The sequence below is a fragment of the Sus scrofa genome, chromosome 16, assembly GCF_054392235.1.
Source record: "Sus scrofa isolate SSC_HxYL_T2T_F1_AM1 chromosome 16, Sscrofa_HxYL_maternal_Yorkshire_Landrace_v2.0, whole genome shotgun sequence".
Taxonomy (NCBI): domain Eukaryota; kingdom Metazoa; phylum Chordata; class Mammalia; order Artiodactyla; family Suidae; genus Sus; species Sus scrofa.
In genome coordinates this window covers 33816038-33843491 of record NC_139398.1, presented here as the reverse complement: position 1 = coordinate 33843491, position 27454 = coordinate 33816038, and the positions used below count along the sequence as shown (strand labels likewise).

Here is a 27454-nt window from a genome sequence, read left to right as displayed (position 1 = left end):
GGACAAGTGTTTCAACCAAGAGGAAGTGGTCGCAGGTAATGCAACACCTTGGCTCAAAAAGACAGACTCGGTCAGGACACCATCAGCATCACTCAGAAGTAACCCAAGTTTGTACAGAAACGTCTGCGAGTTCCCATCATGACTCAGTCAATGAATCTAACTAGTATCCATGAGGACGAAGGTTTGATCCCTGGCCTTGCTCAGTGGGTTAAGGATCCAGTGTTGCCGTGAGCTGTGGTGTAGGTCACAGACACGGCTTGGATCTGGCGTTGCTGTGGCTGTGGTGTAGGCCGGTGTAGATCATTGGACCCCTAGCCTGGTGCAGCCTGAAAAAGACAAAAACAACACAAAACAAAAAACTGTGTTCTCGTTGCTGTATTTAGCCTTGACTCTCCCACCAAAGTGGAAATTTCAGTGCAGAGGGAAGTGGTTAAGAGCTGCTGGCTCTCATCACTTTCTTTCTGTCCAAATCCCCTCTTTGCCTCTCACCATCGGGAAGATCTTAGGAAAGATGCTTAATTAAATCTATAAGACTAGAACAATAATAGTGCCTAACATATAGGGTCGTTGTGAGGATTAAATGAAATAATGCACCTAAGTGAGCATGCTTCAGAAACGCTTATTAAATATTAGCTCTCATGATTGTCTTTTTTTTTTTTTTTTGGCTGTACCCGTGGCATGCAGAAGTTCCTGAGCCAGGAATCAAACCCATGCCACAGCAGTCAGATTCTCAACCTGCTGAGCTGCCAGGGAACTACACGATTGTCATTTTGTAGATGAAGAAAATTTAGTAACCAGTGGAGCCAAATTGGACTTCAAATCCCACTTTTTCTTTTTTCTTTCTTTCTTTCTTCTTTCTTTTTCTTTTTTTGTCTTTTTGCCTTTTCTAGGGCCTCTTCCCGCGGCATATATAGGTTCCCAGGCTAGGGGTCGAATCAGAGCTGTAGCCACTGGCCTACACCACAGTCACAGCAACACCAGATCCTTAACCCACTGAGCAAGGCCAGGGATCGAACCAGCAACCTCATGGTTTCCAGTCGGATTCATTAACCACTGAGCCACGACAAGAACTCCCAAATCCCACTTCTTCCATTTCACCACAGGGTCACTGCTAAAGATGAGAAAAGAAGGTGAAATTTGGGGTCACGATCAACAGGAGCTTTTAAATCAGATCTCCAGTTAGAAGCCTCATGAGCTGATTAGTTAGAATGTAGGTTTGCTGCTAAAACCCAAAATATCAGTGGCTTACATAAGACAGGTTTATACTCTTATAAAAAAAAGCAGAGCAAACGCAAGCAGTGTAAGTGGTATGGTGGCTCCACTGTGTCGGTGACCCAGACTTTTTTGTTGCTCTGCCTTCCTCAATATGCAGCTGTTTGTCCCATCTCTGGGTACCAGGTCCCCATCAGAGCCAGCAGATGAGGAGAATGGAGAGCATGAGCCCTCCTTTCAAAGAAGGGCATGACCCAGATGTGGTCCGTGTCACACCCATGCCCCTCCCACTGGCCACACCCCAACTGCAAGAGAGGATGGCAAAAGCATGCTCAGCGGTGATTTGTTCAGCTATTATACTACAGATAAGAAGAAAGAGTGCTTATTGGGAGCTTAGGTGAAATAGTTTTTCTCAATCAGCTTAGTATCTGTCCTGTTTCCAAGCTGTATTGATAATCCATTCTACTCTCATGTGGCTCAGATTAGTTAAAACTGGGATAAATGGTTCTGTTTATCTCGCTATGAAACATCCTAGATTGCAAAGACCCTGTGAGTCCCTTTTACCACTTTTTCACTGCCTTCTATTTCCTGTCTCACTGCCTGGTGGTCTATCAGTTGGAACCTTCCCCTCTCCTATGCCTGCCTGGCCCTTCCCCTCCACCAACCACTTATACACTTGATATTTGCCTTTTCTTTCTTTCTTTTTTCTTTTTTGGTCTTTTTAGGGCCGTACCCATGGCATGTGGAGGTTCCGAGGTTAGGAGTCCAATTGGAGCTGGTCAATGCCACAGCCACAGCAATGCTGGATCCAAGTTGAGTCTGTGACCTACACCACAGCTCATGGCAACCCGCTAAGCGAGGCCAGGGATCTCACTCAGGGATCGAATCCGAATCCTCATGGATGCTAGTAGGCTTCGTGACCGCTGAGCCACGACAGGAACCCCATTTTCTAGGTAGAATTACATTAATGTAAAAGGAAACTGGTTTGAGTGAAGTCTCATTTATCACAACTTCAGTGATAAGTCCATGTTGTCTCTTTAATGGTGTTGCTTGCTTGCTGCCTGGTTCCCAGTCGTGTTAGAATACAAGAGATGGCTTAGGAAGGAGGCGTCCCTGTATCAGAAGAAAAAAGGAGGAGAACAAAAGACTGGTGATGAGGGAGAATTAAGCAATCAGAAAACTGCAGTCTTCTAGGGAATTTTGCCAAGAAAACAAAAATAAAACGTAGTACTTCAGGATAAAAAGGAGTTCCCTGGTGGCCTCAAGGGTTAAGGATCAGCATTGTCACTGCTGTGGTTTGAGTTATTGCTGTGGTTCGATCCCTGGCCCAGGAGCTTCCTCATGCTCTGAGGATGGCAGTCCAAAAAAAAAAAAAAAAAAAAAAAAGAAAGAAAGAAAGAAAAGAAAAAGAAAGAAAGAAAAAGGTGAAGCAGATAAGAAATATAGCAGAAGCAAGTATGGAAGAGGCCAACAAGAAAGCAGGGATCAGAAGCAGCTTTCTTAAATTAAAAAAAAAAAAAATTATAGTTCCTGACGGTGGATGTCTGGCGCGCCTATTGCTACCACATTTTGTTCTGATTTAAAGCATCATTTCGGGGTGGGGAAGAGCCTCCAGTTTGTTAAGACTGTGGTTAATTAAAGTTGGGGACACAGGATCTGGAGTTAGTATGCGGTCTGTCTTCCTGCAAAACTGAAAAGAAGGCCATTAGGATGCTGGTCACCCAGGACGTTGGCGCGCAGTAAAGGGGAGTTGAATGCTGGTCTTCACGCAGACCATTCTAATGACTAGTCCTCTTTGTGATGCTCGATTTACATGTTAGAAGATCTAAAAGGCAGGAAGCATAGCAATGGGCTTTGAATTTTCTTCCTTAGAGTTTGTTTCCAATTAATCTTTCTGAAACAAGCATCGCAATCCCACCACAAACTGTTTTGAAGCTTTCAAGAGCAGGTTCTGCTGCTTCGGACAAGATGCTAACATGCTAAAAAGGAAGAAAATAACTTAGTGTTTGGTTGGCTTTCCCTCCGTCCCCCCAATACGAAAACAACTGCTCCATCTTAATGAAAGAGCAGTACAACATTTTTATTGAAAGTAGACTTTTGGCGGCTTTCTTGGAATCACAGGACTGGAGAGGATTGCCCAGATTGTTTAGAAATGAGGAAACTGAGGCCCAGAGAGGCCAAGCCTTTCTCAGAAGGTTGCTCAGCAAATGAGTGGTAGAGCGGGGACTAAAACGCTCTCCCTGCCTTTTTACCATGCCCCACTGCCACTTCTTACAGAATTTATCTGTAATGAAGAAAATGAGGAGCCTCCTAAGCCCGATTCATTTTTTAAAAAATTTTACAAAGCAAACCTACATTTTCCTTACAGAGAGGGGAAAGGTTTTGTATTCAAAGAAAAACAATGCAGGGGCTCCCTTGTGGGGGTCATCAGGTTAAGGATCTGGTGTTGTCACTGCAGCCGTCCTCTGGTGTGGCCTGGGTTTGATCCTTAGCCCAGGAACTCCCATGTGCTGCAGGCACAGAAGAAAGGAAGGAAGAAAGAAAGAAAGGTAGAAAGATGAAAGAAATAAAGAAAGAAACAAACAAAGAAACAAAGAAAGAAACAAAGAAAGAGAGAGAAAGAAAAGGAAGGAAGGAAGGAAAGGAAGGAAGAAAGAAAGAAAGAAAGAAAGAGAGAGAGAGAGAGAAAGAAAAGGAAGGAAGGAAAGAAAGAAAGAAAGAGAGAGAGAAAGAAAGAAAGAGAAAGAAAGAAAGAAAGAAAGAAAGAAAGAGAGAGAAAGAAAAGGAAGGAAGGAAAGAAAGAAAGAGAGAAAGAAAGAAAGAAAGAAAGAAAGAAAGAAAGAAAGAAAGAAAAAAAGAAAGAAAGAAAGGAAGGAAGGAAGGAAGGAAGAAAGAAAGAAAAGAAAAGAAAAGAAAAGAAAAGAAAAGAAAAGAAAAGAAAAGAAAAGAGAAGAAAAGAAAAGAGAGAGAAAGAAAAGGAAGGAAGGAAGAAAGGGAAAGAAAGAAAAACCATGCACATTTGATCCAAAGTCAAGGTGGTTGGGTACAAAAGGCAGTGAGGGGCTGCTGTTTTCTGTCCCCAAAGAATCATTTCTACCTCTCCTGCCTCTGGCTCCCAAACTCTCCTATTATTATTTCCTGAGGCAGAGATATCTGATAGACAATGGTTTCTCCATCACACTGTGGTTAAAAAGCAAATAAAATATGAGAAGGAAACCCTCGTGCTGTGACCAACCATTAATATTCACCAGCAGTGGCTTGCATCATTCTTGGGGTCACGGACATATTTAAAAATCTGATGAGATCTCTGGCTCTTTTCCATAAAAAAAATGAAATATGGTAACATCTTAGGGTCTTCACTGCCCTCTGAAGCCCATCTTTGGAAATAGGAGAAGGACTCCTGTCTTTAAGGAAATTGGCTTTTTCTTAGCTGGTTGGTCTTAACTAGCAGAGTCGAATACACATGGGACTAAGTTTCCATGGGAGAGAAAAAGAGCTCAAAAGTTGCTGCCCTGAAGCGGTGAGCAGCCAAGATAAAGAGTCCTGGGCAAGCCTGAGAGAGCGGGACAAAGGCGAAAAATGAACAAGAACTTTCTCAGGGGAGTTTGGAGAGAAGCCAAAGATAAACTCCTCGACATCATCCCCCTGTCTAGTATTGGCCATAATTATGATTTCCAGGCTTATTTCATTTACTTAGCTGGCCTCTGTAGTTATTCCAAAGCCACACATCTTCCTGGAACCCTTCCCTAAGACACACAGACTCGAAAAGGCAGCCTGTGCTCGTGAATAAGATGTTGAGCTGAGAGTAGAGTCCTGCTTTTCTGGCATCTCGCCATCCTATGCTGCTCATGGGTCTTTTGGACCCCAAAGGGGTGAGAATTTCCTGCAATAAGCGACAGGGAGATGATACATCACCAAAACCTAGACACGATCTTGGCAAGCATGCTAGGTAGTGATTTATTGATAAACATCAAAAGAAGTTGTGAATTCCAAGAAAGAAAGTGAATTAGAATAACTCCAGTGAGTCTTTTTTTTTTTTTTTTATATAGAAAGTGATTCATAATGCTTAGCAGGACATGGTTGAAATATGCATCCAGGCTCCTGTGAACAGTGGGAAGCCACAGAGAAGCACCTGGTCTCCCTAGACACATAGGTGCCCCGGAGTCCCTAGCAGTTCCAAAGAAGTGAGACAGAGACTGCGCTTGGGTGCTGAGCAGCTATTCCAAAAGTGTGAAAAGTAGCAGTATGTGCTGGGGTGTTTCTCAGAACTTCCCTGCCTCCCTTCTCACAGACTGGGAGTTCTTGGAGTAAGAAAGGGAGAATGGGGGAGTCCCAGTTAAAAAATAACTAGGATGTAGAGTTGGATAGTGGGAAGCCAGGCAATCGGCTGCATCTAGCCAGAACTGCTGAAGAGAATTTCTGCACAATGTTCTAGGATGGGTCCCACCTGATGAGTAGCCAATAGACCCAGTGGCTCTTAGCACCTGAAATACAGCTAGTGCCACTGAGGAAGTGACTTTTACATTTCATTTAATTACTGCATTTAATTTAAATAACGATACCTAGATAGGGGCTACCATATTGGACAACATAGATGTGGACCTAGCATAGGAACAAGTCAACATTGGCCCACAGTCTTGAGCAGCTTCCACTGGAGTTTAAAATCTGCTTTTATCCATTTCTCCATCCATTCATTTGTCAGACAGGTCTGGACCTACAGAGGTTCCAGTAGCCTGTAGCCACTGGGACTTCTAGAATGGAGTCAGGCAGCTCATCTCCAGCTCACCTGATATCCCCCTCTGCAGACCGAGGGAGTCTCTTTTGCCCAATCTTTTTTTTTTTTTTTTGGTCTTTTTGCCTTTTCTAGGGCCACTCCCTCGGCATATGGAGGTTCCCAGGCTAGGGGTCGAATCGGAGCTGTAGCCACTGGCCTATGCCAGAGCCACAGCAACGCAGGATCCGAGCCACATCTGTGACCCACACCAGAGCTCATGGCAGCACCGGATCCTTAACCCACTGAGCAGGACCAGGGATTGAACCCGAAACATCATGGTTCCTAGTTGGATTCATTAACCACTGCGCCATGAAGGGAACTCCTTTTTTGTCCAATCTTGATCAGGATGCTGATGACCATTTACCTCCATCTATTCCTCTGTGAACCTGTTAACCTCAGTTCTCCATTTCGTGTAAAGCTGCCAGTCTTTCTTCTTACCACTTAGCATTAAATTATTGACATTTCTCTCTACTTCTACATATAAAATGGGCATTTTGGGTGTTCTCCAAGAGCACGGGAAGGCTAAATTGAAACCTACATATCACTAGGAGGTTTATAGTGAAAGGAACAAAATGTTTACGTTGGAAATGATATTAGAGTTGATGAAGTTCAATGTCCTCATTTAAAAGGAAGGAAATGACGTCAAACTTCATCAACTCTAGCATCATGAAATCATAAAACCAATGATTTGAGTTAAAAAAGATGCCATTTAGGCATCTCTCTCTCTCTCCTTTTTTTTTTTTTTTTTTTTTTTTTTTTGCTTTTTAGAGCCACACCCACTGCATATGGAGGTTCCCAGGCTAGTAGTCGAATTGGAGCTATGGCTGCTGGCCTATACCACAGCCACAGCTATGTTGGATCTGAGCCACATCTGCAACCTACACCACAGCTCACAGCAACGACAGATCCTTAACCCATTGAACAAGGCCAGGGATCAAACCCGCAATCTCATGTTCCTAATCCAATTCTTTTCTGCTGAGCCACGACAAGAACTCCTAGGCATCTACTTATTTGATATTTATGTGCCAGTCAGTGATGTAGCTGCTGGGGAAAAGAGTGAAGAAAAAAAAAAAAAAAGAAGGTTATCTGTCCTCACAGAAACAGTTTCCTAATGGGGGTAATTGACAGTAAGTGAGCAACCTAACAAATAGATAATAAAGTGTCAGAGGAAAGTGCTACCGAAATAAAGTAGAATAAGGGTATAAAGTCAAAGGTGGGGTTATTTTAGGTAGAATGGCCTGGATGATCCTCTCTGAAGGGTGGTGTTTGAGTTGAGACATGGATAAAGTTAGGAACTAAGCCAAGTGACTCTCTGGGGGAATATGAGGGGCAAAGGAAGTAGCCAAGGTCTGAGGCTGGAGTGTGTTTCACTGGTCTGAAAACAAACAAGGAGGTGTGTGAGTTTATTTCTGGGCTTTCTGTTCTGTTCCATTGATCTCTATGTCTGTTTTTGTACCAATACCATACTATTTTGATTACTATAACTTTGCAGTATTGTTTGAGGTCTGAGAGAGTTATGACTCCCACTTCGTTTTTTTCCTCCAAGGAATGCATGAATGCTTTGTTGATTCTGGGTCTTTTATGGTTCCATATACTTTTTATTTTATTTTATTTTTTTTGCTTTTTAGGGTCAAACCCTTGGGATATGGAAGTTCCCAAGCTAGGGTCCAAATCAGAGCTACAGATACTGGCTTATGCCACAGCCACAGCAATGCAGGATACGAGCCTTGTCTGTGACCTACACCACAGCTCATGGCAACACTGGATCCTTAACCGACTGAGTGAGGCCAGGGATCGAACCCAGATCCTCATGGATACTAGTTGAATTCATTTCTGCTGTGCCACAACACGAACTCCAGTTCCATATAAATGTTTGAATTATTTGTTCTAGTTCTGTGAAAAATATTATGGGTAATTTGATAGGGATTGCATTAAATCTGTAAATTGCTTTGGGTAGCATTACTATTTTAACAATATTAATTGTTCCAAACTAAGATCATGGGATATCTTTCCATTTCTTTAAATCCTCAGAGGTCACTCTTGATAGTTGAAAATGTGATGTAAACATGTTCATGTGAAAGATTTCAATTTTTATTTTTTGGCTGCTCCCATGGCATTTGGATGTTCCTGGGCCAGGAATCAAACCCGAGCCACTGCTGCAAACTATGCCACGGTTGTGGCAACACCGTATCCTTGACCCACTGTGCCAGGCCAGGGATGGAACCCATGCTGTCACAGAGCCAACACTGGATCTTTAACTTGCTTTGCCACTACAGGAACTCCTAAATTTTTAAGATATTCAAATTAAATGCACACACACAGCACAGGCCAAGGAAAATATATCTGCAGATAATATCCACCACTCTGTGCCCTCTGCGTTAGACAATCATTTTCAGGGAGTTTGGGTTTTCAGCTAAAGCATAGGAGAGAGAGAAAATTCTCCATGATACACAAACAAAATCGCTAGAGGCTGAGGAATAACAGCCAGTGTAATTTATATGAGCCTAACCAGGGAGGACAAAATTTACTTTTACAAAGCGGTCCTTCTTGTTCCGCTGTCAATAGCTGGAACAGATCATTGCTTTCTCTATAACACTGAGAGAAAAATAGAGAAATTTAAAAAAAAATCACATAAAAAAAAATTGGAGGGCTATGGACTAAAACCTCTAAAACCAAAGGACACAAATTCCAGAGAGGGTGAACCCTTCCTAGGAGAGAAGATATGGCGGGGCCTCTAGGGACAATTGTGAGGTGGCAGAAAGAATGTAAGACTTGCCCAGAGTGGCTCTGGGGCAAGGAAAAGCTAGGAGATGCCGTGGGCTGCCGTGATAGGTTGCAGTCTGCAATTAGTCCAACTTCAGGAATAATTCTCCCCATTTGTCAGTTCTACTGCATGACATCTTGCCGAATGTATGGCGGTGCCAGAGGGTGAGGGTTGGGTTGGAAAGGGAGAGAGAATTCCATAATCTTATGGTGGGTAGTTCCCACAGTTCTGCCAACAGAGAGTTCCATAATACTGAAAAAGTGGCTCTCACTCCAGATGCATTTCCACAAGTTGCAGGCATTGTTAAAGAGCTGTGTTCTTTCTTAGGAACATAAAATGACTGTGTCTTACCATGAGTGACATTTTAGAGTCAATGAAATATGGTACTAGTCGTGACTTTTTTCTCATATAAGAAAGAAACCAGAAGTTAAGAGCAAGACATTTGAAAAATTCTACTAAAACTTCTTTCTTATTTCTTGAGAGAAGGCTTTGGGCAAATGCTTTAACAGATTTTCTGGCACAAACACAATGGAATATAAAATAGCCACTAAAAGTCTCACTAGAGCATACTTTATGCTCTAAATATACATGATAAAACATTAAATGAACGTATAACACAAAATAGGAATAGTCTTTGAGTAAAGTTATGTAAAACATATATACCCATGCAACATAATATGGAAAAATGTACCAAACATAATTAATTAGAGGTCAGATTATGACCTTCATTTTATATTATTTGTATATATGCTATATTTCAATAAAATGTTTCTTTAACAATTTTAAAAGTTCAGAGTTCCTGTTGTGGCACAGCAGAAATGAATCTGACTGGTATCCATGAGGATGTGGGATCAGTCCTTGGCCCCACTCAGTGGGTTAAAGATCCTGTGTTGCCATGAACCGGGGTGTAGTTCACAGACGCTCGGATCCCGCGTTGCTGTGTCTGTGGCGTAGGCTGGCAGTTGTAGCTCTGATTCGACTCTTAGCCTGGGAACTTCCATATGCCATGTTGCTGTACAGCAGAAACTGGAGCAACATTATAAATCAACTATACTTTAATAAAAATAACTTCAAAAAATAAAGCATAAAGTATAAGATGAAAAAATCAAAAGTTCTTCACAAAATTAAAAATATTGGAGTTCTTTTGTGGCACAGTAGGTTAAGGATCTGTCATTGTCACTGCAGCAGCTTGGGTTGCTGATGGGGCAAGAATTCAGTCTCTGACCCTAGAACTTCCACATGCCATGGGCATGGCAAAAAAAAAAAAAAAAAAAAATACTGGGGTTCCCGTCAGGCGCAGTGGTTAACGAATCCGACTAGGAACCATGAGTTGCAGGTTGAACTCCTGGCCTTGCTCAGTGGGTTAATGATCCGTCATTGCCGTGAGCTGTGGTGTAGGTTGCAGGCACGGCTTGGATCCCACGTTGCTGTGGCTCTGGCGTAGGCTGGTGGCTACAGCTCCGATTCGACCCCTAGCCTGGGAACCTCCATATGCCGCGGGGGTGGCCCAAGAAATGGCATGAAGACAAAACAAAAACTAAAACTAAAAAACTAAAAAACCACATCTTTTTAAAATTTAAAATTCAAAGTGCTTATAATCAGGCATTGAGGATGCTGAGGGTTCTGCTGGGAAGGGAGAATTCTGGGCACAATGGCACCTACAGGGCAGTATGCAAGGCACCCTCCTATCCTGTAAGTTCACCCTGGGCTGGGGGCAGCCCATCAGCACTTTGGCAGAGCTCATCTGGACCAAGGGTAGGCAACCACATAAGTTTGTCAATTGTCATACGTGGTCATCTGCCAAGCCCAAGAGGTGGCTTACTGAGCACCTGTTTTGTGTCAGACTCTTCCTTCCTAGACGCTAGAGCATCCCATCATTTATTCGTGGTCCTCTTCTTCCAGAATCATAATAACACCATCTGTTGTAATTACTAGTTATCTTCCTGCCGTGCCACTACAGTGCCTACTGCATGGGAAGCCAGAAAATATTTTTGAATAACTGACTAAATAACTCCATTAATAATTTATCAATGAGACCTGCGTATGTCTCTCCAAGTCTCAGCCACCTATCCCCGCAAATGCTGCCCCTGCTCACTCAGCCCCTCCCTCAACAAACATAGGCTCTGCCTGGGCTCAGGCAGAGATCAAGCCTTCTAAGCTGGGACCCTCATACATCTCCACCGGGAAAGCCTGCTGGGTTGAGCAAGGGTGGAACTTCCCTCCCCAACTCCGGGTCTTCCCTGTAAACTTAGCACAGAAATTTTCCTTAGAGGTTGATACGCTATTGTTTCAAATACAAAAATCAAGCAAGTCTCCCATACTTTCATGTGGCCGTGATTAGAGTTTTTCAAAAATCTTTCTTCCTTCCTCTCTTTCCTTTTTTCCTTCCTTTTTTTTTTTTTTCCTTATGGCTGCACCCATGGCCTATGGAAGTTCCCCAGGCCAGGGATTGAGTCTGAGCCGGAGCTGAGACTGTAAGGCAGCTGTGGCAATGACAACTCTGGATGCTTTAACCCACCGAGGTGGGGATTGAACTTGCTCCTCCACAGCCACACAGAGCTGCTTCCGTTGGATTCTTAACCCATCATGCCACAGCAGAAACATTATCCTCAAAAATATTTGTTTTTTTGTTAAGATTTTGAATAAGCGTTATTGGTGTTTCAGCATAATCTAACCCATCTTGTTTGACATTATTTTTCACTTATTTACTATCAACTAGTAAGTAATTTTACTAAATAGTTTTCAGTAATTTTTTTTTTTTTTTTACTGTCAACTGAATTTAAACTGTCCCTTTCACTTGATCATTATTCCCTCTCCTTAGATACAAATACTGCCACAAGAATCTGACTCTGGCAAGAGCAATAACATATGTCAACACAGATTTCTCATCAAATAATGTCACATCACACATTCAGCATATCTTAGGGCTCCTAGAGCCATTTAGAACTCAAAGGCAGTTATAGCTTTTTGTGCTTGTTTGCAATGTCTTTTGCAGCCTCCAAATGACACACTCTTAAGAGTCATGTGGGAGTGCCCATGGTGGTTCAGTGGAAACGAATCTGACAAGCATCCATGAGGATGCAGGTTCGATCCCTGGCCTTGATCAGTGGGTTAAGAATCCAGCTTTGCTGTGAGTTGTGGTGTAGGTCGCAGATGTGGCTTGGATGTGGCCTGGTGTGCGTGGCTGTGGTGTAGGCCGGTGGCTACAGCTCCCATTCGACCCCTAGCCTGGGAACCTCCATATGCCACAGGTGCAGCCTTAAAAAGACAAAAAAAAAAAAGGGGGGGGGTCATGTGAACTCCATTCTCTGAATTCTCCTCCCTTCCTCTCCAGGTCTTAAGATATTAGAAAAGCCATCAATCAATAACTTCAGAGTTACCTGTACAATTAATATTTATTTATTTATTTTTTGCTTTTTAGGGCCACACCCACAGCATATGGAGGTTCCCAGGCTAGGGGTCACATCGGAACTGAAGCTGCTGGCCTAGCCACAGCCACAGCAATGCAGCATCCGAGCCTCATCTGGAACCTACACCACAGCTCATAGTAATGCTGGACCCCCGATCTACTGAGTGAGGCCAGGGATGGAACCCGCATCCTCATGGATGCTAGTCGGGTTCTTTTCCGCCGAGCCCCGAAGGGAACTCCTACGATTCATTTTTAATGAGGTCGCATGAGAGGGTGTAGGAGATTAAGGTTTACCCTGTACACCATGGAATATTATTCAGCCTTAAAACAGAAGAAAATCCTGCCTTTTGTGACAACATGGGCGAACCTAGAGGATATGATGCCAAGCGAAATAAGCCAGACACAGAAAGACAAATACTGCATGATCTCACTTTTAAGTGAAATCTAAAAAAAGTCAAGCTCATAAAAGAAGAGGGTAGAGTGGTGGTTGCCAGGGACTAGAGGGGAGGGTGAGTAGGACCATGCCTATGAGCACAAAATCCTGGAGTTTGGCAGGATAACAAGATACAAGGAGTTTGGGACCCTGACCAGCTGGAGAGGAGCCACCATACCAGCTCCAACTTCTGTGTGACAAAGAAATACATTTCTATTGAGTGTAATCGTTGTTCTTTGGGTCTCCCTTAGAAGCGTCTCATTGCATCCTGACTTAGTGGTTTTGAAAGTGAGGTATACGCTTCCCTGAGGGATAACTATCCTCTGTGGGATATTAAGTCGTAGTTTGAAGGGAATCAATTTCCAGATGCTCGGAATGTTCAAATAACTGCAACAAAAACAGCAACTCATATTTAGCAATTGACTATGTTCCAGTACTTTACTTATACTAATTTATTTAACATATCTTAACTTGGATGTATTCTCTCCTAAAATTAATGTCTTAGAATAAGCCTGCAGCTGAAGCTGGTTCCCTTTCTTCTTCTTCTTCTTTTTAATAATGATTTTTATTTTTTCCATTATAGCTGGTTTACAGTGTTCCAACAATTTTCTACTGTACAGCAAGGTGGCCCAGTCACACATACATGTATACATTCTTTTTTCTCACATTATCACGCTCCATCGTAAGTGACTGGACATAGTTCCCAGTGCTGCACAGCAGGATCTCATTGCTTATTCGTTTCCTTTCTCACTCCTCTCCCACAAATGCCCTTCTCCTGCTTTAAGGAAAAGGTGTAGCTCTCCCCCACTCCAAATCTTATAATGAGACGTTGCCTTTCTGCAGTGTTTTTCAACTTTTTTTTTATCACAGACTCCTAAGGAGCCTTTTAATCATTTTTTCCCAATCATCCCCACCATTAAAATTTAGTACCATATATATACTCTGTGTACTTGTTCATGTACTGTATGCATATCTGTTCTTTATACATTAAAAAGAGTATGATTTTTGCTATCCCTCAAGAACCAGTTTTTGCTTCCATCAAATAACCATGCCCTAGAATGTAAAAACCTAGGGCCTTAAGGTGCTATTTGAAATACTGGTGTTGGTGGGAGAAAGGAAATGACTCTATGTTGAAAAACATTTTGCAACTTATGATTTTTGATTCATTGCTTTAAGAAAATTCAAGGATCGGAGTTCCCATTGTGGTGCAGTGGTTAACGAATCCGGCTAGGAACCATGAGGTTGCGGGTTCAATCCCTGGCCTCACTCAGTGGGTTAACGATCCGGCATTGCTGTGAGTTGTGGTGTAGGTCACAGACATGGCTCGGATCCCATGTTGCTGTGGCTCTGGCATAGGCTGGCAGCTACAGCTCTGATTAGAGAGCCTTAGCCTGGGAACCTCTATATGCCGTGGGAGCAGCCCAAGAAATGGCAAAAAAAAAAAAAAAAAAAAAGAAAATTCAAGGATATAATCAAGTTGCAACTGATAAATGATTCAAATTATCTCAGAAAGAGGAGTTCTTGTTGTGACTCAGCGGTTTAAGAACCTGACATAGTGTCCTGAGGATGCAGGTCCAATCCCTGGCCTAGTTCAGTGGGTTAAGGATCTGGTGTTGTCTCAAGTTACAGCATTAGTCACAGGTGTGGTTCAGATCCAGTGTTGCTGTGGCTGTGGTGTAGGCTGGCAGCTGCAGCTCCAATTCAACCCCTAGCCTGGGAACTTCTATATGTCTCAGGTGTAGCCTTAAAAAAAAGCAAAAAACAAAAAAACAAACAAAAAAAACAAAACAAACCCCAAAATCTATATATACACAATATGCCAGAAAGTAATCCTTTGCAACTATTTAAATTTGAGATGAAAACTTTAGGTGCCAACTTAGATATGAATGAGGGTGTTTGAAAAACTGTTTCGAGGGATACCAAGTGAAAGGTTGAGGATTACTATCCTTTTACTTGAGGTTCCAGTCTGACTGGCAGCTCTGGTGATGATACCAAGCCACTAAGATGGAGGGGTTGGGGAGTGGCTTTTGTCCCACTTCTGGTTGCTTTTTCTGGCACCTGAAAGTGAGGCTGAGCTTACAGGTGAGGCAGGAAACCGCCCTAAGGGTGAGGGGTGAGGGGTGAGAGGGAAATCGGCCATTGCTCTCGTTTGGAACAATGGCTGCTTCTTCCCTCTTCTTTGCTGCCTGGGGGCGACTGGTGAACACAAGAGGACTAAAAAGGAGAAGGGAGAAGGGGAAGGGAAGGGGGAGAAGGAAGAGAAGGAGAAGAAGAAGGAGGAGGAGAGGAAGGAGAAAGAAAGCACAGAGCAAGTTCTCTTCTAATCAGATTCCTAAGACCATGACCTTGGACAGATGTTCACAGATGCTCAACACTAACAAAAGAACAGAGGTGGGGACCAGAGTTGGATGCCATCCCAGCCCTGGGGGGTTAGAATCAGAACTTGAACTAGACCAACCCAATCACAATCAGAGGCTGGGAATGGGTGCCCCACTCAGGGGAAGTTTAGGAAGGAACTGGGGTGTAATAGGGTCTGTATTTGGCGGGATCAGAGTCAAGACCAGCTGATTCTGGGAGGAAGCCTGAAGCAAAAGCCCAGGGAATTTGGGAGCCTGGCAGGTGTATCCCTTGTTAGTATAGAAAGAGGTGGGTAAAAATGGAATGCGGCCGACTCAGAATCTCTAATGCCCCCTTTTTAAAACTCAGCAACTGTCTCAAAGTTAGAATGTTCAAATTCTCTTGATCAGCTACCTAGGCCAGGTTTGAATTTCAGGTCACAACCCTTGATTTTTCCCGAGTTGACTATGTTGTGCCTTGTGGCACTGGCCATCGGAATGATGTTTTCAATTATTTAAAAGAATTCAGGCAGTTCCCATGATGGAGCATCGGAAACGAATCTGACTAGGATCCATGAGGAGGAAGGTTCTATCCCTGGCCTCGCTCAGTGGGTTGAGCATCCAGCTTTGCCGTGAGCTGAGGTGTAGGTCACAGATGTGGCTCGGATCCCATATTGCTGAGGCTGTGGTGTAGACTGGCATCTGTCGCTCTGATTTGACCTCTAGCCTGGGAACCTCCATATACAGCAGGCAAGGCCCTAAAATAAGCAAAATAAATAAATAAATAACATAGCAAAAAAAAAAAAAAAATTCAGGCAAGGCGAAAATGTTGCCTTGTGCCAGTCCCAACAAACTTAGCTTCTGTCATCTAACAAGACTCACCTCTTTGTGCTATGGAGAAGAGAAAAGAAAAAAAAATCTCAGTAGAAGCCCTGCGGGAATGGGACAAAAACTGGGGGAGAATTTTGAAACCATTCTGCTTTTTTCTTTCTAGCTTTGGGGAGTGTGATATTCTCAGCAACAACTGTCTGTCCAGACGAGCAAGGGGCTTTGAACTTTTCTGGAGAATAATCATTGCGTCTTTGATTTCCCAACAGTCCCTTCTCCAATACCACCTTGTTTTTATAAGCATTTGGTGAATTAAAATTAAAATAATCGTTTGTTTTGAGAAGTTAGGAAAGAATTTTCTGATGCTTCTGGGGGTGAAATGGAAACCCTTGTGGTTGGTAGAATCAGAATGGAGGATTGCTGCTCTGAGAGCAGAAATATTAGATAACCGTCTAAGGAGGTTCTAAGAGTCTTCGGCCTTGGACCTCTGTAAGGTAACATTTTGGTTTCTAGCACAAATGAACAATTTGTTTCTAGTCAGTGAACATGTTCCTCACTTGCACAGGCAACATTCTTTCCACTTACTATGTTGATTTAAACATGGTGGCAGCCCACAAAAGCACATGGGCAACTAAAGATACCACCACAATGTTTTATTTTTCTTGTCCAGTATTCAAATCATTTCCTCATTCAGTTTAAGAAAAAAAGCATCATGGTTTTCGGACCCATGGGCCTATCCTTTCCAGTCGGAATCACTTATTCATTGTTCGATCCTTCACTGATTCATGTACGCAGGTGACGCATAGGTATTGAGCACCAATCATGTTCTCAGAACTGAGCATTGGGCAATAAGAAGGTGGGCTTTCCGCTCTCTGGAAGCTTCCACCCTCTCCGAATTCTCAACCTATTTTTCTCAGGATGGCTCTGCAGACCTCCCAAAAGACAATATTCTCTTGATTTTGTGTCATCAAGGCCTGGCATCAGTTGGCCAAGATTTTATTCTGGCTCTTTTCCCAAGGCCCACAGGCAAGGCACTTCAGTACCTCCCTTCTCCACCAGGGATGCAGCCTGAGGGATCTTCCTAATCTCTTTTTTTACCTGGCTCAACAGGGAGGCCACACCTAAGGGTTCTCCCGGAATGCTTGGAAGCTGAAGATCCACCTTAAACAAAGGAAAGAAATCCTCGTTTCATGCCCAGAGGAGATGGAGAATTTTGGGGGGGTGGGGCTTGACTACAACCAAGTGAATAAATACGTCCTTGGGGGTTTAGTTACAATCCTGGGGATTATGGAACAATCTTACATCCAGAGAGGAGCTGTAAATCACAGACAAAGAGGCCTTCGTTACATAAGGGAGGTAACTGCATTGCCAAGTAGATTTGAATGCATCCAGACTCAACTTGCCACGAGACGAGCTCTAGGTAGTCACCCTGTCGCTGCACGCAAGTGGGTCCACTGGCTCCAAACCCCTCATCCTCGTGTGGCTCTGCTCTGCCAGCTGTGGGGGAAGGGACTCACTGGGCTGATTGAGGATTGTCTTTTTTTTTTTTTTTTTTTTAGGGCCACACCCACAGCATATGGAAGTTCCCAGGCTCGGGGTCCAATCGCAGCTACAGCGGCTGGCCTACACCACAGCCACAGCAACACAGGATCTGAGCCTCGTCTGCAACCTACACCACAGCTCACGGCAACGCCAGATCCTTAACCCTGAGCAAGGCCAGGGATCAAACCCGCAACCTCATCGTTCCTAGTCGGATTCGTTTCCACTGTGCTATGATGGGAACTCCGTCTTTTTTTTTTTTTTTTCTTTATTGAGGTGTGTAGAGTTGAGTCAGTTATAACCTTCCGCTCATTGCCCACTATTATCTTTGTCAATACATGGCTCCTCCCTTGGTTGGGTGGTTATTTTTTCCTTACAGCTGCACACCGCACTTGTGTTCCTCTTCCTACGCAGGTATTTGTTCTTATGACTTGTATGTTGTTTGGTCTGTATGTATTTTTTTACATCGTTTCATTATCACGACATTCAAACATAGTGGAAAGTTGAATGAATAGTATGGTGTATGCTCCTATTCCTGCCCATTTGAATCAAACATTGCCTGACATTTTGCTATACTTGCTTACCTCTGTATGAGTGTTTGCAGGTACACTGTAGACGTTATCACGTCACCCCTAAACACTTAAGAATGCTTCTCCTAAAAATACATTCTTCTACACAAAGACGGTATCATTTTCACACCTAAGAATGTTAAGAGTGACTATGGAGCTTCATGTCATGTCAGTCCATATTCATATTTTCATAATTGCCAAAAATGTATGTTGCAGTCAAATCAAAATTCAGTCAAGCTTAACACATTGTGTCTGGGTAAATGTTAATCTTTTCTATTCTAGGACAACCTCCCTCTTTTAAAAATAGCATTGCTGCTCTGAAGAGAGGAATTCGGTTATTTTATTGAATGTCCTCCCTTCTGGATTTGTCTAATTGCTTTCTCACATGTTGCTTAATTTGGTCCTTTATGTTTTGCATTTTCTGTAAACTGGAAGCTAGACTTAAGACTTGATTATCTTCAGGTTAAAGTTCTGCTAATTCATCATCAGAATTGTTCTAGACAACAGAGCTTTTCCTTCATCAACTGTAGATAAACTCATGACTACTTCTTGATTAGTAGGTAAGATAAAAAGGCTTAATTATTTCCTTTAAATGACTAGCTCTTGGAATAATGGGTTAGTAGAATAGTCACCTCCAAAGACTGGCAAGTGAATTTTTTCTTCTTTCTTTCTTTTTTTTTTTTTTTTTTTTGTCTTTTTGCCATTTCTAGGGCTGCTCCTGTGGCATATGGAGGTTCCCAGGCTAGGGGTCGAATCAGAGCTGTAGCTGCCAGCCTACGCCAGAGCTACAGCAATGCCAGATCTGAGCCGTGTCTGCGACCTACACCACAGCTCATGGCAATGCCGGATCCTTAACCCACTGAGTGAGGCCAGGGATCGAACCCTCAACCTCATGTTTCCTAGTCAGATTCATTAACCACTGAACCATGACGGGAACTCCTCTTCTTTCTTTTTTTTTCATTCTATATCATCTTTCTGAATGTCAGTATGAACCTATGGACATTTTTTATTCAAGATTTTACAATCAGTGATATTAACTTTTCTGTTTACTATGCAGATATTTGTTTCTTGCTTGGACCCTGATTAATCGACAATATGCCCTGGACATCACTCTTCATCACTACATAGAGATCACCTTCATCTTTCTATATGACTGTGTAGTAGTCCATTGGGTGGATGGACCATAAAGGGCTCACATCTTATGGACCAACTTTGATATCCCATCTCTCTGCCCCTAAAGTAAGAATGCTCAGAGTCATTTGCTTTATTTTTTTTCTTTTCTAGTGGGTGACATTGAACCATGTCACTGAACCTCTCTGTGCTTCAGGTTTCTCATCCATAGAAGGGGGATAATAATGGTGCCAGTAGGATCATCGTGAAGGTTTGATGAGTTCATATATGTGAAGCTCCCAGAATATTGCCTAATGTATACAAAGTACTCAATAACTATCATAATAATAATCATAACAACAGCTACCCTCATCCTCATCCTCACTGCTGTCATAATAATACCAATTATGCTATAATGCCATGTCAGTTCTTGATTATGGCTATTTTTATTTTTATGTTCTCGTATTCTGCTTGCCACAACCTCCTGGGCTATGTGAAGATGAGTGGGTGCTTTTAAGGGGGGCAGCGCAGTTGAAAGAAAAGAGCTCAAGGCTTGGAGCCCTGAGATCTGAGTTCTATCCCTGATTTCTTTCTAACCACTTGGGTAACCCTGAATGCTTCATTAACCTGTCCTGATGTTACCTGTAGAAAGAGGAAGCTGACGAGAGCACCTTAACTCTCCCTGCTGTCTGGTCTGTGTGCCACTGGATGACTTGTTTCACATCAGCCAGAGGACAGAAAATATGCTCTGTAAACTGGAGCAGTCTCAGCTGTCATCCTAGGATTGACAAGTTTCCGGCTTGCTTCCATCCTGCTGTTTTGTGATGCACTCGAGTCAAAATAAAGATTGCTTATGACCCTTAGTCCTGGGAGGAGAGATGGAGACAGAGAAAGAGATAGAGTTGGAGACAGAGATGTGGTTGGAGAAGATGAAGAAGGAGATGGCGCTGAAGATGGAGATGGACATGGGGTTGGAGAGGAAGAGGAGAAGGAGAATTAGAAGAAGAAATTTAGCCATTTTTCCTCTTCAGTTACTTGGCTGCAGGGGGGGGGTTTGTTCCCAAGAATAGGTGCCATACTTCCCTGTACACATTATGGACATCTCAGAGTAAAGTTATTATCCAAAAAAAAAAAAAAAAAAAAAAAACCCCAAACCAAAAACCAAAGCCAAACAGTAAAGGGCCAGAGTTTCATAGCTCTAAAAATCTCTTTTTGGAAAATTAACCCTTGAGATTTCCTTTAAATGCAGCCCAACTATTCCATCACTTGGCTATTCAATCCTAACAGTAATAGCAAGGTTTGGGTTGAACTTGCCGTTGACATGCAAGAAATGTCCCAAGGCAGTTATTTTTGTAGTGTGCGGAGCAGTGTATAATCTCCAACTCTGGAAAGCCAGGCACAGAATTAATGAGCGGTTTCATGTGTACCTAAAAGAATATCTTTCCAAGAATTTATTACCCTCGTTTTGGCGTGTGCTCTCAAAGCTCTTCAAGCCAGTGGTCAGTTTGGAAACATCAAAGTTTCCTTTAAAATCTCTGCCTGGGCTTGAGTATTTTTCTATATGTGTATTTTGCTTCAAATTTTATTTAAAAAAAAAAAGAAAAACAATAACTCTGCTAAAGTCTCACCTCCTCTTACATATTTATCACACTTGACCTTTAGCATTTCTCCAGACACTTAGAGCTTTATTTACTTATTTATTTAGTCTCTCTAGGGCCGCGCCCATAGCATATGGAGGCTCCCAGGCTAGGAGTCCAATCGAAGCTGCAGCTGCTGGCCTACACCACAGTCACAGCAAAGCAGGATCCAAGCCCGTCTGCAACCTACACCACAGGCCGTGGCAATGCCGGATCCTTGACCCACTGAGCGAGGCCAGGGATCCAAGAGGCATCCTCATGGATACTAGTTGGGTTTGTTAACCTCTGAGCCAAGACGGGAACTCTGTCACTTGGCACTTCAGAAGCCTTTGGTTTGACCTTTGGAACTGGCAAACTCTAGTGTAGAGACAAGAGTTCTCAATTCACAGGCAGCATCCCTGACTCTACAACTGGTTCTTGAGTCTTTCACATAAGAATTGCATGTTGTTGGGCAAGATGCTCAGGTCAATTTTCTCAGCTATAAGATAAGTGTAATGGAGTTCCCATTGTGGCTCAGTGAGTTAAGAACCCAACTAGTATTTGCAAGGATGCAGGTTTGACCCCTGGCCCCACTCAAGGGGTTAAGGATCCAGTGTTGCTGTGAGCTGTGGTGTAGGTCACAGATGTGGCTTGGATCCTAGTTGCTGTGGCTGTGGCGTAGGCCAGCTGCAGCTCCGATTCATCCTCTAGGCTGGGAGTTTCCATATGCCACAGGTGCTGCCTGAAAAGCAAAAAAAGCAAAAAAAAAAAGGACAGGCATTAAGAAGCTGGTGGTGGAGTTCCCTGGTGGCACAATGGGTTAAGAATCGAGCATTGTAACTTCTGTGGCTCAGGTCACTATTCTGGCACAGGTTCGACTCCTGGCCCTGGGAACTTCTGCATGCTGCCGGCATGGCCCCCACCCCCCAAAAAAAGAGGTATATGGTGGCATGCAGATCAAAAGAGATAATAGATGTAAAAAATGTTTATAGAAAATGTGAAATTTTTACAATGAGAGTTTTTTATGTGTGTTTTTTTTTTCCTGGTCTGTTATGTGAGGATCTGGCTTCCCACATTCCCCCCTTGCTGGATTCTGTCCACTTGCCGTGCAGCAGCCAGAGGGATCCTACAAAAATATCCTATCCATCAGGTTTCTCCTCAGTGCCTGTGGTCCCATTTCTCTCTCTGCCCTCTCAACTCCCCACTGCTTCTCTGACTTTAATTCCTGCTGTTCTGGGACCCTCCTACACTGTTAGTGGAATGTAAATTGGTACAGCCACTATGGAGAACAGTATGGAGTTTCCTTCAAAAACAAAAAATAGACCAACCATACGATACAGCAATCCTACTCCTGAGCATACATCTGGAAAAGATAAAAACTCTAATTTGAAGACATATGTGCACCCCAGTGTTCATAGCAGCACTATTCACAAAAGCCAAAACATGGAAACAATGTCCTTTGACAGATGAATGAATAAAGAAGATGTGGAATTATATACATATAAAATATATATTATATATATGATGGAATATTACTCAGCAATAAAAAGAATGAAATAATGCCATTTGCAGCAACATGGGTGGATCTAAAGATGATCATACTAAGTGAAGTAAGTCAGACAAAGACGAATATCATATGATATCACTTATATGTGGAATCTAAAAAAGGGTACGAATGAAATTATTTATAAAACTGTTTAAGGAGTTCCCGTCATGGCGCAGTGGTTAATGAATCCGACTAGGAACCATGAGGTTGCGGGTTCGATCCCTGGCCTCACTCAGTGGGTTAAGGATCCAGCATTGTCATGAGCTGTGGTATAAGCTGCAGACATGGCTTGGATCTGGAGTTGCTGTGACTGTGGTGTAGGTCAGCAGCTGCAGCTCCGATTGGACCCCTAGCCTGGGAACCTCCATGTGCCACGGGTGCAGCCCTGGAGAGACAAAAGACAAAAAATTTAAAAATTAAAAAATAAATAAACTCACAAACACAGAAAATAAACTTATGGTTACTAAAGGGGAAAGGGGATAGGGGGATAAATTAGGAGTTTGGGATTAACAAAGTCATACTTTTAAAATAAAACAAGAGTTACTGTCGTGGCTCAGTGGTTAACAAACCCAACTGGTATCCGAGAGGATGCAGGTTCGATCCCTGGCTTTGCTCAGTGGGTTAAGGATTTGGTGTTGCTGTGAGTGGTGGTGTAGGTCACAGATGTGGCTTGGTTCCTGCGTTGCTGTGGCTGTGGTGTGGGCCGGCAGCTGCAGCTTTGATTCGACCCATAGCCTGGGAGCTTCCATATGCCGTGGGTGCAGCCCTAAAGAGCAAAAAAATAAAAGAAAATTAAATAAATAAAACAAGGACTTACTGTATAGCACAGGGAACTATATTTAATATCTTCTCATAACCTATAAAGAAAAGGAATTGGAAAAAAGATTATATATCTATATCTGAATCACTTTGCTGTACACCTGAAACATTGTAAATTAGCTATTCTTCAATAAAATAAAAAACTTTTAAAAAAACTACTGCCATTCTCTTTCTGCTCATTTTCTTCCAGACACACTAGATTTCCTGCAAATCTTCAAGCCTCCAGTTTCAGCACTGCCTCCAAGGCTTTGCAATTTACTCTGCTGGCGTTGCTTCCCCAGACATCCATGCAGCTCTTTCATTTCCTTCAAGTCTGTGCTTTTTGTTGAGGTCTTTTGGGCCATTGTGTCATATTTGGAACCCTGGCTCTCCCTAGCCCTTCTTCCTGCTTTATATTTTTTATGTAGCACTTCTAATCTTCTAATATGCTATGCAGGTGACTTATTTATTTTGGTTAATATTTGTCTTTCCCCCCTAGATAATAAGCTCCACCTGAGCAAGACTTTTTATCTGTTTTATTAACTGGATGTATTCCCAGCCCCAAGAACACAGTTTGACATGTGGCAGGTCCTTGCTAAATATGTTGAATATTATGTTGAATAGGTCAACGAATACACATAGTAATAATATTCAACAAATACACATTTGTTGAATGAATAAACGAATGGCACCGTTTCAATCTCACAATCAGAAAAAGAATGGGAACTGCATTTCTAGACACTTTCCCATACACACTTCATAAAAATGAGCTCTGCTGGAAAGTCTGTGTGGATTCCTTGCTTCCCCCCCAAGGATCTTGACCACCAAAAGATATTTGTATAATCTCTTTGCATGTTTTAATAACCCAGGAGTGCTGTTTCTATTTCAAAGTCCTGTGGAGAAGCAGGAAATGCAGGAGAGATGTTCCTTGGAGAAATAGAAGCAGGCTCACACCAGGCAAATTTGACCCTATATGCTCTTGTTTCCCCACCCAGCTTTGTAGCATTTTCTTCTGCAGCATGTAATTTGGTCTTGCAGCTTCTGAATAAAAGGCAGAATGATGACCCCACAGCATTTCCCAAACTATGTGCTGGAAACACTAGTTCCAGGAAATGCTAATCTGTGCTCAAAAAAAAAAAAATAAATAAGGTTTCTGTGGTTCTGATTATATATTAGCATGTTAAAGGCTCTAAGGAGTCACACAGCTTAAAAATAAATAAAGGGTGTGCGGCCTGTTTAATAGTCATTAATTTATGGGGAAAGGGAAATCCAGCAAGAGTGAATCCTACTCCAGTATATTATTCTTTATTTTATTTTATTTTTTTGCTTTTTAGGACCACACCCATGGCATATGCAGGTTCCCAGGCTGGGGTCGAATCAGAGCTGTAGCTTCTGGCTTACACTACAGCCACAGCAATGCCAGATCCGAGCCGTGTCTGCAACTTACACCACAGCTCATGGCGATGCCAGATCCTTAACCCACTGAGCGAGGCCAGGGATCGAACCTCAACCTCACCGTTCCTAGTTGGATTCGTTTCCACTGTGCCACAACAGAAATTCCCTACTCCAGTATATTGAAATGACACATAGAGGAGTTCCCGTTGTGGCTCAGTGGTTAACAAACCCGACTAGCATCCATGAGGACACAGGTTTGATCCCTGGCCTCAGTGGGTTAAGGATCCGGCGTTGCTATGAGCTGTGGTGTAGGTCGTAGACGTGGCTCAGATCCGGTGTTGCTGTGGCTCCAATTCGACCCCTAACCTGGAAATGTCCATATGCCATGAGTGTGGCCCTAAAAAAAATGCTTGTAAGTATTTGGAAAATACAAATTACATATTTATATTTGTCTGTCTCTCTATCCCAAACTACAATATCCTCTAATTCAATGTGAACATGAGTCTTGGTGGAATGTTTTCCCCCCTTTGTTTTATGCATGAGTCTCCACATCTAGGCTCTCTATACACCGATATTTCAGAGAATACTCATCCCCTGAGGCATATGTGAGGATTTTTAAGGCAGAGTCAACTTTCTATGGTCCTGGAGCTTGTTTGGGAGGCCTCCCGTCTCCCCACCCTGAAAGCATGAATGCAAAGGATATACTTGTTTCCCAGTAGCACTGAACATGCATTTTCTTGCTCTTATTCATGCTCCAATTAGTGGTTCTGAAGATATTCGTAAAGTAGCATGATGTTGGCCGTACTTGTAAATGGTGATTGAGAACACTTTGCAACATCAAGGAATTCGTATGACTCAAAGCTGTATTTATGTCAGTACAGACAAGGCACATGTGAAGTTTAATAGTGATTCTTTTTCTTAGCTAGTTGAACACTGAACTCCAGAAGAGCAAAGGCTTGCTTTCATAAAAATATTTAATAAGATTTATTTAAAATCTGAAAATTAAGTGAAGAGTTTCACCTTTATTTAAATAACACTTTTCATTCTAAATGTTGATAGTTCAGGAGTTCCCGTTGTGGCTCAGGGGTTAATGAACCTGACTAGCATCCAAGAGGACACAGGTTTGATCCCTGGCCTTGCTCAGTGGGTTAAGGATCCAGCATTGCCATGAGCTGTGCTGTAGGTAATAGACTCAGCTCGGGTCCTGCATTGCTGTGGCTCTGGTGTAGGCCAGCAACTGCAGCTCCGATTTGACCCCTAGCCTGGGAACCTCTATATTGCGTGGGTGTGGCCCTAAAAAGCAATAAACAAATAAATAAATAAATGGAAGTTGATAGTTCAACTATAATTTATCTTTTATCTTGCAATTTTTTTTTTTTTTTTTTTTTTTTTGTCTTTTTGCTATTTCTTGGGCCACTCCCTCAGCATATGGAGGTTCCCAGGCTAGGGGTCGAATCGGAGCTGTAGCCACCGGCCTACACCAGAGCCACAGCAACGCAGGATCCGAGCCGCGTCTGCAACCTACACCACAGCTCACGGCAACGCCGGATCGTTAGCCCACTGAGCAAGGGCAGGGACCGAACCCGCAACCTCATGGTTCCTTGTCGGATTCGTTAACCACTGCGCCACGACGGGAACTCCTTATGTCGCAATTTTAATAGATAATTTTGAATACTTCAGAAGAAAAATAGTTTCTTTGGAAATTTTAGGAAAAGTCATTTTTACTTTTCCAACTTTTTTGAATTTAATTTACATAATTTGATGAAAATAAGTTTAAATTTTATAAATGTTGAATATTACTTACAAATTTTTGTCCTTCAGGTCATTGCGAATGAGTACAATATGCAACAGTGATAGAAACTGAAAATACAAATGTAGCGTTCAGAAGAGAGAAAGAGCTAGAAAGGAAAAATAAGTAAATCTTCAAAGAAATAGCCTGCTTAAATTTTTAAAAACTATTAAAAAGGAAAGCCAGCAGACTTCTGTTGGGTATGACCCACATAAAATTTGCAAATAGGACATTACAAATTCTTTTTGAGTCAGGTTTTTGAGGTATCATTACATATAGTAGCAGCCTCCTTTCCCAGCTGTTCAGTTTTATGTGTTTTGACGAAATGTATACTGTTATATAATCGTGACTGTAATTAAGAGGTAGAATATTTCTATCAACCCAAAAAGTTCTACAGACACCCCTTTGTAGTCAATCCCCTTCCCACTCCTCTCCCAGCCCTCAGCCCTTGGCAAGCTTTGATCTGATTTCTTTCTTTTTTTTTTTTTTTTGGTCTTTTTGTCTTTTTTTTTTGAGGGCCACATCTGCGGCATATGGAGGTTCCCAGGCTAGGAGTCTAATCTGAGCTGTAGCCGCCAGCCTGCGCCAGAGCCAGAGCAACACGAGTTCTGAGCCGCCACGTCTGTGACCTACACCACAGCTCGAGGCAATGCCAGCTCCTTAACCCACTGAGCAAGGCCAGGGACTAAATCTATAACCTCATCGATACTAGTTGGGTTCATTAACCACTGAGCCACGAGGGGGACTCCTGATCTGATGTCTGTACTTATCGTTTTGTCTTTTTTAGGATGTGATGTAAATAAAATTCATACAGTATATAGTCTTTTATGTCTGGCTTCTTGCACTCAGCCTAATCCTTTAGAGAGTCATTCATGTTGTTTCAAGTATCAATAGATCTTTCCCTTTTATTCTGAACATTATTCCATTATATGCAGTCACTATACAATTTGTTTATCCATTCATCTGTTGATGGACATTTGAGTTGTTTCCAGTTTGGGAGATTATGAATAAAGCTGCCATAAACCTTCTTCTACAGGTCTTTGTGCGACTGTATTTTCACTTCTCGTGTGTAAACACCTAGGAATGGACTTCTGGGTCATAGGGTAAAAGTAATTTTAACTATGAAAGAAACTGCCAAAGTGTTTTCCAAATTGGCTGTGCCATTTTGCACATTCGTCAGCAATGGATGTGAGTTCCCTTGCTCTGCATCCTTGCTAGCATGATTGCGAAGTGTTTTTTTTTTTAATTTCAATTTAGCCATTTTATTTGGTGATAAAGTAGTTACTGATCAAAAAATTAAATTGAGGAAGAAAATTCTTCTTACCAACAGCACAAC

The 27454-nt window shown here is 42.5% G+C and overlaps 1 long non-coding RNA gene across 2 annotated transcripts in view; it reads right to left on the bottom strand.

The window, feature by feature from the left end:
• Positions 1-27454, bottom strand: part of LOC100515693 (uncharacterized) — a 226806-nt gene that overhangs the window by 3687 nt on the left and 195665 nt on the right. Inside the window, exons 9-11 of one of the 2 annotated variants that reach the window (XR_014831165.1) lie at positions 26134-26189; positions 22954-22993; positions 2087-2325 (exon numbers count right to left, since the gene is read on the bottom strand). This is a non-coding gene — a long non-coding RNA (uncharacterized LOC100515693). Of the gene's footprint in view, positions 1-2086; positions 2326-22953; positions 22994-26133; positions 26190-27454 lie in introns of those variants that run through there. The other variant, XR_014831161.1, reaches the window with a different exon arrangement.